This window comes from Heterocephalus glaber, unplaced genomic scaffold (assembly GCF_053883595.1).
Source record: "Heterocephalus glaber isolate CG9 unplaced genomic scaffold, H.glaber_assembly_v1.0 deba00001594, whole genome shotgun sequence".
NCBI classification, from domain to species: Eukaryota; Metazoa; Chordata; class Mammalia; order Rodentia; family Bathyergidae; genus Heterocephalus; species Heterocephalus glaber.
In genome coordinates, this window is record NW_028258369.1 from 6,533,178 (window position 1) to 6,545,465 (window position 12,288).

Consider the following 12,288-nt stretch of genomic DNA (forward strand, 5'->3'; position numbering starts at 1 on the left):
GGTTTGATACCTCACATTGGCATTGAAGCTTTGAGAAATGTATTTAACCTTTTAGAGCCTCAGTTTCTGCTTCTGCAGATGGAAGGCGATACTTTGCTTGTGTTGTAAAACTGAAATGACAGGGTAAATGTAAAGCCTGACTTTACATAAATGTAAAACTGCTATTTTATTGTTCCTTTTCGCAAGAGAGGCTCCAGCCTCAGCCTGGGAGTCAAAAACTAGTCCAGTGATGGTGAACCTTACAGAGATGAGGGCCCAAACTGCAAGCCAAAACCCACTTATCTTTTGCAAAGTGCCAACACCGCAATTAAACCTGAATACTGAGTTTTTAGTTTAGAAAAAACCCCAGCTCATACATTAACATCATTTGTCTTAAAAGAAAAATAACATGTGTGCCACAGGTTTGCCACCACTGCTAGTCTCTATCATCCTTAACTTGCAGGGGATATAAGCCAAGCTTTCTAAAGATTTTTTGTCATTTTGTTGAAGTAACGGTGTTGCAATACTTGTCCCTGTCTCATTCTAGAAGTCTTGTACCAAGTCGTGAGGACATTCAAACAACCTTTGAGAGGCCAGTGTAGAAAGAAACGGGGGGCCTCCCCTGAACTCTCGGTACCGCTTTGCCAGCCTTGTGACTGTACCACCTTGGAAGCAGATCTTCCAGCTCCTGTTGGTTCTGGTAACTGTAGCCCTCATAGGCAATGAGACTGCAGCTCACGAAATGTCCTGGGCCAGACCCCGTCCCCAGCCATTCCTTAATTTGTGACCCACATAAACTGTGAGTTGAGTAAATAACTGTTCTACGCCCCCTAAAAGTAAAGCTTTAGTGCAGTTCCTGGCAAAAACATTATTAATCTTCCCATTCATATTAGATAATATCAGAGTCAGTTGAAAAAGTAGGAGTTCAAAGAAGTGAGGGTGGGGGGGGTAGGGTGGCCAGAAAAGGCTCATAAAGTAGTAATCACAAATGGCTGTTCTGACTGTTTGAGTGTTGAAAGTAGCCCTCAGACCAACACGGACATGCTTTGCTACTTTATAATTTGTATATATGTAGGTAGGGTTTGGTAGCAGGAGGGGACAGGAGAAAGGCAAATATCAAACATAATTTTCACCTTGATTTACATTTGTTAGAGTAAATGAGAGCACTGAGTGAACGGCTTTTCTCAAGCGTATTTCATAAGCCAGGGATATGTGTTTTGCTACAATAATATTTAAAAATCTTTAAAGATAAATATCTTAAAAAAATCTTTAATTGTTTTAAAATCAAGGGTATCTGTGCTGGGCAGGTTTTGTGCATATTTACACAGGCATTGAGGGGATGTAGCAGATGTCTTCCTCACGCATGTTCCCTGCTGCCTAACACTGTCATTGTTCCACTTACTCTTGTATTGAGAGTCATCTGTCACGGTGCACCTGGTCATCCTCATAGAGGTGTAGCTGCTTGAAAGGATCCTAGATTAACTCCTTAATTTCAGGAATACTTTTTAGGCATGTGCTACATGCTAGACACTGCCATTTGGAGGCAACAATAATAAAAAACCACATTCCAGCAACTGTCAAGCTAAAATCCCAGCAGTGCACACAGATATGAAGCCAGCGCTCACATACACGTAGAAATGTGAACCTATAAGTGCAATGAAGGGAATAGCAGATGACTGAGGGTCTATAGTTTAGAACGCAGGAGTTAGCCTGGGTGGGTGGGTGGGTGAGTGTTCAGGAAAGGTTTTCCTGAGGAAGTGATGTTTGAGTCCTGAAGAAGAGGTGGATGTAACAAGGTGAGGAAACATCCTGAGTAGAAGAAATTCATTTCAAGAAGGGAGATGAGCACCCTACATGTCCAGAAAGCAATAAGAAGGAAATCTTTTCCTTTTTTTTTCTTGAGAAAGAAGAATGTGCTATATAGCTCAGATTGGCCTTGACCTCACTCTTGAATTCACTATATAACCCAGCATGTCCCCAAACTTGCCACCCTCCTGCCTCAGTCTTCTGAGTGCTGGAATTACAGGTGTGCGCCACCAATAAGTGCACACCAATAAGGTGTGTGCCTGGCAATAAGGTGGAAATCTTGACATTGGCAGGGATGAAGTGAAGGTCAGGATCTGAATGAAATCTAGGGAATGTGTAACATGAATTACCCTCATAAGTTAGAAAGGAGGAAAGTTGAGCCTAGAAAGGGGAGGGAACTAAGGTAGAAATTGGCAAAGCTGGCATAGAGTTCAGATGTTCAGTGTTCAGATTCCTTGTTGCTCTACACTTATTGTAATGCTCTGTCTTTGGATTAGGGGTAGAGAGAATTTTGAGTTTCTTTTATAAAATGTGAGAGCTTGGTCTTTTTCCTTTATAGTAGATATTAAAATTAGTAATTATACATTTCTATGATTAAGTGATAAATATCCATTAAACTATGAATTCAACAATGGAAGGCACCATTGCTGTTTTGCTCACAGTATTGTCAGGAACAATTAGAGTGTCTGGCATATACTTTATTACCAATAAATAACTATTGAGAATATTCACGAGAACCTGGTTATTGACAGGAAGTAGGAGATACTCAAGGCCCAGAGCATTTGCAGGCATATGTATTGTGTGAAACCATATGTTGTGGATTGTGTCAGATGTCCCCCCAAAGCCTCATGTAGTCATAGGCGGGGCTTTTTCGGAGGTGGCTGGATCTAGAGTGTGTGATAGTGGAACTGATTCATGGTGCAATGATATGATCAAGGGTGCTTGGAGTAAGGGTGGGTAATTACTGTATCAGTCCACTGATTGGTTTGGCACCGCCCTAGTCCCCAGTAGCCTGGATACAATATAAGGGACAGAAGGAGGCTTGTCTTGTCCTTTGCTTGCTGTTTTTGCCTGCCACTCTGCCTTGGAGCCAGCCAACTGTGGACTGAAACCTCTATGAACAGTAAGCCAAATAAACTTTTCCTCCCTTAACTTGTGGGTGTCAGGTATTTTGCCTCAGCAACAAGAGAAAAGTAACTAAGACACCATACATTTGGAAGATGAGAATGGGGAAATGGATTACAACAGGACCCCATGAGTCCAAGTTTTTCCATAGGAATGTTTCCTTGTACCATTGGGGCCCCAAGCTAAGTCAGAGAACCACTGCATCCTTCATAGATATTCCTTGGGAAAATGGATGAGAAAAGGAAGAAGAAGGGAAAGAAGGAGGCTGGAGAACCCAGAAAACAGGAGAAAATCAAGAAGAATGGAGGAAAAAGGAGGATCAGGAGAGAAAACCCGCCAGTGGAGAGCCACAGAGAGGAGAGACAGCCAGTGTCCCTTCATGTTATCCTTCTATGAGCTATTAGGTGCGCAAGCACGGGCCCCACCACATGTGTAATCACCTTCAGCTGTCTCTGAGTTATAGTACCTTCCTTGTTTATGGAGGACCATCTCCAGGATGAGCTTCTTTCTCAACCTGCAAACCAGGGTCTTAAGGCTAGTGGGTTTTTCAAGCAGCTTCTTTTCTTTCATATTTAAAGGACCATCTAACAACTGCTAGAAATACAGGCTGATTTTAACTTCTTCCTAGTGAGGCTAGGAAAGCTAGGCTAGCTAGGAAATGGGATATTACATCTCCTGTCCCAGAAGATATCTGTTCATATTTGCCCAGTCTTTTCTGAGAATGGCTTTCCTCCCTTCCTCTCTTCCTCCCTCCCTCCCTTTCTCCCTTCCTTTCTCTTCCCTTCCCTTCCCTTCCCTTCCTCCCTTCCCAGGGCCTCCACACAGAGTTACTGTACATTCCCAGTCCTTTTATTTTGAGACAATTTCTTGCTAAGTCACTAAATTTTTCCAATCTGGGATCAAACTTATGATCCTCCTACCTTAGTCTCCCAGAGTGCTAGGATTATAGGTGTGCACAATTGCTTCCAGCTTGGCTTCTTTTTTATTTAAAAAATTTTTATTAGTACGTGTTTGCAGTACATAATGATGACATTCATCGTGGGGAATCGATACATGTACATAACACATCCCAATTCTTTTTTTTTTTCTTCCCCTTCTTGGTTTCTTTTTTGAGGTACTTTTTTTTTTATATTGTTGCTCCATAATTGTTGGAGAGAAGGCAAATCCTTTTCTAAAAGGAGAACTTTCTTCCAGAAGTGGTCGTGAGCAGCAGCTTGTTGTGCATTTCTTTGATGAACGTAAAGGGAGCATAAATTTTCTTCTATGTACACATGAAAAGTGCCTTAGGGATCTAGTCTTTCCATGTACAGGAGGGAATCATTGGAAGATTTGCTAATCATCTGTTTACTCTTAAATAATCAACTATCCCATTGTCACTTCCAAGCAGTTAGAAGGCAAGTGTACTATGTCATTCAAAGCCCTACACTCCTGAATACTGAGAAATTTCTGCCCACTTCAATTGGAGCTTTCCTGGGTTTTTGTCATCCTGCTAAGTGCTGAATGTATAAATGTAGTAGGATGGATATAATAACTTTTTTGCCTTTTGTGTCTTTGTCTCTTCTTTTCTTGACCACACCACTCTTAATGTGGGGAGAGAGTCACAGGTAGAGAAGAGTATACCCCAGCATGGTTGGCAAAGTTGGATTGTGGCCTTGAGGCTGTGAACAGAGGAAATCCTGATTTGATTCTTTTATGGTCATATTTTGAACATCCCAAAGGGACCTCAGACTGCTACCATATTTTCCTGAAAATAAGACCTAACTGGAAAATAAGCCCTAGAATGATTTTTCAGGATACTGGTAATATAAGCCCTACCCCCAAAATAAGGTCCAGTTAAGATTGTCAGACAGACAGACAGACAGACACATTTAGTATGTCTGTTGCAACATATGAAGGACATATTGAATTGTAAAATAATAATAATATATAGTTAAATACAAAGAATTAATATTATTGAGATTAATACTTAAACTATAATATAAATTATAATTAAGCATTTGTAAATACCTAACCAAGCACTTTTGGATGAGAGGTAAACACCTATATAAATAGATAAACTCGAAACTTATTGCTGAATGACCAATCGGAGCAAGGACACAATGCATGAATAACGTGCGGGCTTGATAACAAAAGACGTGGTTGTGTCTAATATGAATCTTCATAGTCCAATACATCATATACAACATGTATTGTAATGGGCAGACTTAATACGCTCTTGTGAAATAAAGAAATGTTTTCTGAATTTTGGTACCTGAAAGTTTTCATCGCTTTTGTGTGGACCATCATTCTTCACTGTCATCATTTTTGTTGCCACTCCTCTCTCGTAAATCTTCGATTAACACTTGATTTAATGGAAACTTTGTGAAGCCTGGCCTGCAAGAGGTTGTGACTTGGGTGAAGAATTCATGGGATAAAATCCCTGACAGCTCTGCCGTCAGTGCACTACAAGCCGGCTACACGGTCAAGAAGTGCTCATTTAAGAAGAGCTGTATTGTTGGACATGAGAGATTGGGGCCAATGGTCCTACAGGAAGTGAAGTCACAAGAAATTTAGGCTGGAATTTGGGGTTTGGAGGGTTATGGCCATGTTCCAGGAGAAGATGACATGACTGTGTTTGAATAAATGTAGATTTTTGTACACGAGGAAATGAATACATGTTGATTGCTGTACATGAAAAACTAAGACATTCCTTGAAAATAAGCCCTATTGCATCTTTTTGAGCAAAAATTAATATAAGACCCAATCTTATTTTGGGGGCAATACAGTAGCTCCTTTCACATCCATTGCCTTTCCTACAACCAGCCATTAGATCCCCCCCTTCCCTGCTCCCTAATACCTTGTGCCGCACACTTTTGCTAGGGTCATCATATCTGTGTGCTCCACCTTGGTGCTTTCCTTTTAAGACAAATTGAACAAATTCACTTTCACAGGCTTCTCAGGTTGACTGTGGAAAGCACAGACCTTTCTCTGCGTGTGGTAGAAATGTAATTCACTTTTAAGCCAAGGCCTCTTATGTCTTCTCGCTGGGCATTTTCAGCCTTTGATTCCCGACTTCATTTGCATGAGTCAGACAGACATTAGTTCCATGTCCCATTAGCTGTAGAAGACACAAGTCAGGCTTTCTTAACTTAAAACATTTTTTGATTAAGGTTAGGGGAAAGTAATCTTTGTCCAAGAAAATACCCACCATCTCTAAGGGTATACATATTGACCTGGGCAAATGCGGTCCTTTCCTTCAGCAGAGTGGCTCTGCTTGCATCTTCTCTTCTCTGGCGAGTCTGATACTAGTGCTTGCCTTTATTTAACGGAAGGGCCCATGGATCCTACTTCTGTTTGGACGTTAGACTCACTCCAAGTGCCTAGGCCTTTGTGGTCCTCACTTCCATTGAGGTTTGTAGTCTCTCTAGTTGCTCCTTTTGTGTGGTTTCCATTTAAGACAGTCTAGTGCACTCCTTTCACCGGTTCTATATGATGACCATGGAAAACACAGTTCTGCTTCCAGCAGGTGGTAAAAGTGCTGTCCACTGCAAGCCATCCCTCCCTTGGACCTTCAATGCACTCAGTTCCTGGCCCAGGTTCTTGACTTCATTTCCACGAACCACATATTAGTCCAGGATCCCTGTAACTCTGGGGAATATAAGCCAAACTTTCTTCTGCAGCCAGAGAAAGTACAGATCTCTCCTACATCAGCCTCTTTCTGTCTTTACTGGCATGGGCAGTTTCAGCCCCATTTTTCCCTCTCTACAAGAATCAGACACTAGGTCCTATGTTGCTCTGAGTTCAGGGAACATGAGTTTTCTGAAATGCTGCACTTGGGTCAGCCATTCCAGTCCTTGTCCTAATGAGGAAATTTTCTCATCCTCTTTGGGGTATGTGGGGATACGGAGAGTTTTGCCCTGCTCACGGGGCTACAGAAGAGAAAACCATTTAGTTGCAGTTCGGTATTTTACAGCTCACATTGAGATCATTCATACTGCTTTGTTACCTTGTTAACTTTTTACATATGGAAAATGTATCACAGGGAGGTAGCACTTTTGCATTATTATGATTATTATTATGAATTGTTATTGTTATTTGCAGTACTGGGGCTTGAAACCTTGGGCTTTGCACTGAGCTACAACTCTAGCCCTTTTTATAACTTTTAAAATTTTAGACAAGTTCTCTCTGTTTTGGTTTTTTGAGACAGGATCTCACTATGTAGGTCAGGCTGGCCTTGAACTCACTATATGCCTAGGCTGGCCTCAAACATACAGCAATCCTTCTGCCTCAGCCTCCTGAGTGCTGGGATTATAGGTGTGAGCTGCCACATCCGGTGAGACAGGTTCTCTCTAAATTGCCCAGGCTGGGCTCAAAGTTGTGATTCTCCTGTCTTCACCTCCCAGAGTGTTGGGATTACAGGAGTGTACCATCATGCCTGACCTACTTTTGACCCATTCTGATTTTTGCTCCCTTTCTGAATATTAAAATGCCAATATACAAAAGAGGTTTTTAAAAGGTTTTTAGTGGAATAATTATTTGGGCATTGTCCTTGGCCTTACATGTTTTTGTGTATGAGATGACATACAGGGGTGATCAAAATATACAGTGGATATTTCAAAATGTATTACAGTGAAAAGCACATTGCCATTAAGCCTTCTTAAAATACTCCCATCATTCCAAACACATGCATCCCATCATTCCTGCTACTTTCTGATGCAGTTCTGGATGCTTCTTCAAGTGTATTTAAGAGAGATTCATAATTCTTGCTATTTGTGAAATGAATTGCTGAAATGATAAATGTAAAGTTCAAATACAGCCTCTGATACTAAATGCCCATTCAATTCAGGCCAGGATTTTGTGACTCATCTCTCTGTTGTTCTCCCTCTTTTCATTCCAAGGGCTCCTCTTGGGTGCTTTAATTTAATTTAATTTAATGTTTTTTTGGTACTGGGGATCGAACTCAGGACCTTGTGCTTGAAAGGCAGATTGGCGCCACTGAGCTAAATCCCTGGCTCAGGTGCTTTAATTTTAATACAGTCTCAGGTCACTCAATATAACTGTAACAGGACATTGGGAAGCAGTCTTTCTTGTGCATGTGGTAGAGGTGCATTATCTAGTTTGGGCATTCCAGCCCTACGTTCTAGACTTCATTTGTGTGAGCCTGATATTAATCCCCAGTTTTGTTAATTCCAGGCTATATAAGACAAACTTAGAAAACCCCTCAGCTTTATTGAATTATTATTGACATAAAATTGTATATATTTGAGGTGTGCAACTTGATGTTTTGGTGTACGTATACATTGTGAAGTGATCATAATGAAGTCAACTAACATAACCACCTGTTATATAGTTACCTGTGTGTATGTGTGTGTGTCTGTGTTGAGATTTAAGATCTAGCCTCTTAAATTACAAGTATATACTATAACATTAGTAACTATTGTGACCATGCTGTATTTAGATCTCCATAAGTTATTCATTTTAGCTAACTGAAAGTTTATACCCTTTGACCAATATCACCTCCAGCCCCTGGTAACTCTCCTTCAGGTCTCTGTTTCTATGAGTTCATTAAGATTCCATATATAGGTGAGTTCATGGAGTATTCATCTTTCTGCATCTGGCTTATTTCACTAAACATAATGTCCTCAAGGTTCATCTGTGTTGTTGCAAATGACAGGATTTCTTTGTTTTGTAAGTCTGGATAATCTTCCATTGTATGTATGTATTACCTTTTCTTTATCCATTGAGGGACACTTAGATTGTTCCTGTGTTTTGGCTATTGTAAATAATGCTGCAGTAGACATGAGAATATAGGTTTTTTTCTCCCTGGCACTGGCCCTCATGTATGCTAGGCAAGCACTTTACCACAGAGATATCCAAATCTCTTTTTATTTTATTTTGAGACAGGGTCTTGCTAGGTTGCTCAGGCTGTGTTTGTACTTTCTATCCTCCTCCCTCAGCCTCCTGAATAGCTAGAACTGCAGACATGTGCTACCATATCTAGAGTGTATTTTAAAATTGAGTTTTTTTTCTTTTTTGCTGCTGAGTTGTAGGAGTTCTTATATGTTTTGGATATTAATTTTTTTTTTTTTTTTGGTACTGGGGATCGAACTCGGGACCTTGCGCTTGCGCAGCAGGCGGCGAAACCACTGAGCTAAATCCCTGGTCCAATGGAGACATTAGCTGAGCTTTTTTTTTTTTTTGGCACTGGGGATTGAACTCGGGTCCTTGTGCTTGCAAGGCAGGCGGCGGAACCACTGAGAATTTGGATATTAATGACTTGGAAGGTATAGTTTGCAAACATTTTCTCCCATTTTGAAGATTGCCATTTCATTCTGTTGATTGTTTCCCTTGTGCAGAAACTTTTAGTTTGATGTGGTCTCACTGTTTTATGTAGCTTTTGTTGACTGTCCTTTTCATGTTATATCCAAAAAAAACCCCTGCCAAAATCAATGTCAAATGTTTTCCTTCTATGTTTTCTTCTAGGAAGTTTTATGGCTTTATGTCTTAAATTTAAAATTTTTAATCCATTCTGTGTTGATCTTTGTATGTTATGTAAGGGTCCAGTTTCATTATTTTGTGTGCATATATCCAATTTTCACAACACCATTTATTGAAGATTCTGTCCTTGTCCGATTGTGTATTTTTGGCCCTTTGTTAAAGATTAGTTGACCACATACATATATGTAGATTTATTTCTGGGATCTTTGTTTTGTTCCATTGGCCTGTTTTTATGCCATTACCACACTAATTTGTTTATTACAGTTTTGTGATGAACTCTTTTTCTCAGGGTCCACATGGAGAACACAAACTTTTCTTCTGTAAGAGGTAAAGGTACAGGTCACTCCTTAGCCAGCTTCCTTTTGTATATTCTAGTAAGGGCAGTTCCAGCCCCAGAATCTCTTCAGACACGAGTCAGACACTGGTCTTTATATCTTCCTAACCCAGGGCCATGTATAAAGCCTATCGAAGCTGTTGCACTTGCATCATCCATTCCACACCTCATCCCATAATCCATTGCGGTCTCCAGTCATGCAAGTCACACTTCTGCAGAGAAACATGTGGTGCCGGATGGGTAGTACATCCTGCAGCAACAGATCTTTTGACTTATAGGTATCTCCAGAGGCAAAAACCTTGGTGTTGCCCATGTGTAGGGCACCGCATATGCATATTGTCTTGGTGACCTTGTACATATCCACATAGGCCCTGCAGGGACAATCTTGTAGTGTAACTCAACTGAGTATGGCAAAATGTATAGACATCATTCTGGAACAAGAGAGGATATGAGGTTGTGAAGAATTCCTTAGAGGCCATGTCCCACTCATCTTCCTATCTCCCTTGAAAGGTTGTCATGAAGCACTTTCTTTTCCACTCCATAGTCTCTTGAAACACAGGGCTTTTTGGTGCTCCTCCTCTCCAGAATAGAACTGCAGAATAAAAAACTCTGTAATGTCTAAAATATTGACATGCAGCCACAGATCGTGTTGCCAAAATCTTTAGCTACAGGAGGTTTTTGTGACCTTTGTCCCTGAGAACTATGCTGATTCATGTAGATTTTTCAAAGAAAGAGAAACCCATGAATTCAAGAAGACAATAAAACAATTCCCTAGTTTTTGCCTTCCTCTCTGTGTCACTGAGATGTAGAATCTGCTTTTTTAAAATTTTTTTTAATTTTTTGCTGCACCGGGGATTGAACTCAGATTCTTATGCTTGCCAGGCAGGCACAGCGCCACTGAGCTAAATCCCTGCCCTAGAATCTGCTTATTTTGACTGGTGACAGTGTATACAGATTAAAATAATCCCTCCTGATCATAGTTGCTCAATTATGCAGAAATGTACTGAGGTTCATTCCTACACAGAGAGGAGGGAAGGGACCTTAAAGTTTAGGCTTGAGCAAAAGCACAAGGCTATAGAGACTTGGATTCTCAGCTAACAGAGGAGTGATCCCTGGCAATTTTGCTGGAAAAGAAAGTATGGAAATCACCCCGTTGCCTAATGACTGACCCATATTCCAAGGCAGTCTAGACACAACTACCTTTCTGATGGCAGGAGGAGGACACAGAGACCTTGAACCTGTTGTTGAGCTCTGTCTTGTTCAGACTGCTGTTTATTTAAAGTACTCAAGGCTACCTTTCTACCCAGACTCTTCTTCTTTCAGGAACAAAGAGATGTAAGGTAAAAGTAGAGAGCTATCCTTTAACTGGAACCAGAGGTCTTATTCATTGATCAAGATATGTTGGGGACTTGATGGCATGCAAAGATTCTATCCTTTCAGAAATTATGGACATTGAGACAAATCACTGTGGTTCCTAGGAGCTCTCAGCATAGTAAAAAGCTTTGCTTTGGCTGTGGATATAACTCTATGATTGGACTATGGACCCATATGAGTTTAAGGGTGGATACTTTTGAACCAATAAAGGCAAATATAGATAATAGTTATAATGATGGTGAATATGAAATGATAATTAATAATGTGTTCCTGGTGTAGCCACATGTCTGAGGATGGGAGATATTCTAAGGTGGTACAAGGTATATAAGGAAGGAATTGGTGAACCACATAAGGATGATCGAGGTGCACTATGTAGATAAGACAATTAGAAGATTGTATGAAAAGCAGAGAACCAAAGGGAGTGGTCACAGTGACATCCTATAGGTGTACAAATCCATGTGGCCTTTCTTAGGCCTTCCCCTCTTCAGTATGACTGATGGTCCTTCTATCTCCATGACTTTTGTGCTCCTTTGTTGTTCATTCTGTTGCTCTGACTCTTCCCTCTATCACTACTCTTTCTCCTCCCATTCTCTAAGTTTTGGTGCTTCCCATAGATTTGTCTTTAAACTCCTCAGTACTTCTGGGAAGATGGTGGAATGGTGAGCAACAAGAAACAGCCTCTTGGATATTTGGAATCCAAGATTCTTGGATATAGCAATGTGAAGAAGAAAAGGAGGAGGGAAGTGGGTCCTCGGGACCCAGTAAGGATCTGAAGTGAGGATTAGAGTCCATGGAGAGATTGAAGAGAGGGACCTCAATGAGAGGGAGGTGGCAAATGATGCTTTCTCCCTGAGTCCAAGCTCATGGCATGGGAGGGGCAGCTTGAACCTGCAGAGGAACAGTGACTACTGGCAACCTGAGAGACCTCCATGGAGAAATGCACCAGTGGAATGGAGCAGTGGACACTGGACTGTGGTGGCTGGTGAGTTATTTGGGTTCAGACGTCCCCCAGGGGAGGGCAATTGGCAGGTAGCCAAATGGGAAAGGGGCCAATGGACATTAGAACTCAGCAGCTGTGGGCTTGCTCCATCTAGTGTTTCCAAGTGTCAGGGTGAGGCACAGCTGAATTCAAGTTGGCAAGAGTGACTTAGAATGTTGTGGGCTGAAATACTAGGGTCCCAGCCTCACAGGCA